General features: G+C 46.6%; 1 long non-coding RNA gene across 3 annotated transcripts in view; it reads right to left on the bottom strand.

Moving 5' to 3' along the window:
• The window catches only part of LOC110296674, a 16,865-nt gene that overhangs the window by 5,756 nt on the left and 7,639 nt on the right, over positions 1 to 3,470 (bottom strand). For 2 of the 3 annotated variants that reach the window (XR_002378197.2, XR_003836961.1), the window contains exon 2: positions 512 to 640. This is a non-coding gene — a long non-coding RNA (uncharacterized LOC110296674). Of the gene's footprint in view, positions 1 to 511; positions 641 to 1,039; positions 1,134 to 3,470 lie in introns of those variants that run through there. The other variant, XR_003836962.1, reaches the window with a different exon arrangement.

Genomic DNA, 3,470 nt, shown 5'->3' with positions numbered 1-3,470 from the left:
TACATGCCCTCTTAATTTCCACAACTTGAGCACTACTTTAGAAAATGCACTACTTTAAAAAAATTAAAAAAAAAAAAAAAAAAAAAACAGGCAGAGACTGCTTTTCTAGGAAGCTACCCAGTCAGTGATACTGGTTAAACTGGATTTTCACTGCCTTCAGGTAGATCCAGGTAAGATAGACGAGGTGCGCCCTTTGAATCCTGGACTAGTTAAGTTTATCGGCCGAACAAACAGGGCGGCTCAAGCACCACCCACCTAGTTCTTTTGTTCGGGCCCGCTTGGTGGGAGCCTTGCTGCACCCTCCTCCTCCTCCGTGCATCTTTGTGTTCCAGGAAGTCGCCGGAGTTTTCACTGGGAGCCCGCCCTCGTCCTCCCTCCATTTTGTAAATGAGTTTTAACCTCCGGAACGCCGGGAGCGCGTCCAGGCAGGTTCTTACTCAGAAAGTTCCACTCTTAAGACCACGAGAGCCGCGGCGTCAAAACTACTGCCTTTTTCTGCTCTAAAACTTACCAGGGGAGGAAGGTAGAAGTGACTTCTATATTCAGTAAGGAACGCGGCTTACGAACTCAAACTCCACCCGACGCCTTAAAAACGCAGAGGGCTCCGGGGAAAGTCCAGGTGCATCTTTTTGTTCTCAACCTGAAATGGAAGTTCCAATGACCATGGGCAAACGCTTTCTGTGGAAGCGGAGCCCCTAGAGACGAGCGTTTTGGCGGGAAGCAGGATGGAGGGCAAGGTGACGCTGCTCCGCGGCCTTCGCCCGGCAGTCGACCGCGCCGCGCAGCGAGCGCCGGCCGGGCAGGAAGGTCCGCCCCGGGGCCTGCGCGGGCTCGGGCGGGAGCTTCCGGGCGGGGGCGGGGGATGGGAGGCTCCTGCGCCTCCGAGGGTGGAGGAGGGGAAGACTCAGGGCCNGGAAGAGGGCTGAGTAAGAACTGGCGCAGGCCGAAGCGTGGAAAGGCTCCAAGAGGGAAACTTCTAGGTGACCAGGTAAAGTACGCCGCCCTGGTGCCTGAGGTTCGGGCGGGAAGCGGGGCTCACCACGCCGAAAAGGGCGTTCGGGTCCGGAGTCCGGGAAGCTGCAGCCGCGTGATCTACAGCGGCAGTCGGACTGGGGTCACGGGGTGCAGAGGAGGAAGTGCCCTGCCGGGCCCGCCAATATGTCACCAATGAGAAAAGCGTGCCTGCAGGTGTGGCCCGCGAACGGTGGGTTTGGCCGGCGCCGGAAGTGGGGGAAGGAGGGAAAGGAAAGGGGAAGACTCCTCGCTGAGTTCTGGGTAAAGGAGCCAGCCACCTGAGCAAAGTCCAGACTACAGCTACAGTTGGAAAGGGGAGCGCAATGAGGCGTTGAAGACGCAGCAAAGTAAAACCGAATCACCTCGCACTGGGATGCTACAGAATAAAAACCTGCCGACACCCAATAGTTGNTTTTTTTCTTTTGACCATGGACTCGAGGATATTTTCCATGTTGAAACATAAACTTTAAAAAACTAAAAACTTTCGCCAGACGTGGTGGCGGCACTTAATCGCTCAGGGGGCTTAACGCAGGAGGATCTGAAGCGGATACCAGTGTATATAGTGTGCATGAGTTAATTCTAGCGTTGTCAATTTTTTTTACATAAATTAATATCNGGTTTGGTGGTGCACACCTTTAATTCCAGCATTCCGGGGGCAGAGGCCTGCCTGGGCTTCCTCTTGAGGTCCCCCCCACACACACAGCCCTTGACTCCTAGATGCCGACAACCTAGGTTTTTGGTTCCCCAGTGACTACATAGTGGAAGAGGGCTTGAGTTTTGAATGTAATTGGCACACATGTATAAAAATGAACCTTATAAAGTCTGTACCCAAGAGGCAATCACAAAATGTATTTTAATTCAAAGCAATTAGATTGAGAACTGATTAGATTATTTCAAAGGCCCTATGTTTTAAGGACCCAGAAATGCAGAAAGGCACTAGCTGGGTAGCCACCCAGCTTGACACCTGAGGGGAGTACCACCCACAAGACCCACAGGAGAGAAGGGGCTAAAGTTGTCCTCTGACCTAAGCACCCTTGTAGAGAAAACCCTGCAAGCACTCCTATACACAACTACTTTAAAATGTTACTAAAGTTTATTTTTTTCAAAAACTGGAGGAAAGAAACCTGAAAATAAAGCTGGTGATAAAAAAACAACAACAACAAAAAAAAAAACCTCAAATAAGCTTTCATGGTAAAGTTGTGTAGAAATGTTTAGAACTAGATAGACAAGATAAAATGAGAAATGACCTAATCTTTCCGGTACAGTCAAGGTAGGACTTAAACCATCAAGTGACTTGAAAAAGAAAACAAAACGAAGCAAAACCTGAAATGTATGGCCCATGTTTGATTATTTTTTGAGACTATGTAGAGGTGATTGAGCTCCTTATACTGAGCTCCAATTCAATATGGAACTTTTAAGCTGAAATTGAACTCCCAATTTTGCTTTTTCCAAAAAGCTTTTGCAATCTTCCTGCTCCAGCCTCTTGAATAGAATGCTGTACAATGCTACTTCCTCCTATGCTCTTGACACTGAACACTGACCACAAATTTCTATTTGTACTATCTGTGGGTGTTCCAAAATAAAGGAATTGGAGCTGAATGGTAGCACTTCAGATACTTATTATCTCAACATTTGGGGAGCTGGAGGAAAAAAGAATTTTAAAAGAATGAAAGAGGGATTTCAAAGAAAACCATATGCANACCTTCCTGTTTTTCCAGAAGGCTGGGTAGAATTTGGCTCCTGTACACAGGTCAGGCAGCTAATTCTGGCTTCTTGGGTACATTTCATACATTGTTACAGGAAGATATTAATAAAAAGTTGACTTTCAACAGACAAATCCTAGAAACAGTTGTGAGGTAGTAAGACTTAAGGTTTATCTAGAAATTATCTGCAGTGTATAGGANAATGTCCCATCACTAAAAATCTGTTGGAGCTAAATGGCAGTTCATTTCATTTTTTTCCTTTGTTTGAAATAGTCCATTATAAAAATGCTACCAATCCCAAAGTCTTGCTTATAAAAACTCAAATTTGTTAGTTCAAGTAGTAGAATAGGCCTAACTCAAACCCTAGGTTCTATCCCTACCACCAAATAAACCTAGTATGGTGACTGAGGAGTGCAAGTGTTTGTATGTGCCAAAGCACTTGAAGGCAGAAAGCTCAGAAACTCACACCTAGTGGTAAAGATGACTGTGGCAAAGCCTGACCACCTCTTGAAGCAAACATGGTGAAGAGAACTGACTTCTACAAAGCTATCCTGTCCTCACATAGAGGGGAAAAAATGAATAAGGGTCGAGGGGTGGCCAACACTCAGAGGCAGTGCCCAGCCTGGTCAACATTGCCAAAGCTACAAAGCAAGATGCTATCTGTTCTCAATAAGCAGTTTAAGATCATCCCCTAGAATACTGAATTCCAGGCCAGACAGAAGTTACGAGACCACACCTAATTAAAAAAAAAAA

This window comes from Mus caroli, chromosome 6 (genome assembly GCF_900094665.2).
Source record: "Mus caroli chromosome 6, CAROLI_EIJ_v1.1, whole genome shotgun sequence".
NCBI classification, from domain to species: domain Eukaryota; kingdom Metazoa; phylum Chordata; class Mammalia; order Rodentia; family Muridae; genus Mus; species Mus caroli.
The sequence above is the reverse complement of the archived record's forward strand: the minus strand, read 5'-3'. Positions and strand labels throughout refer to the sequence as shown.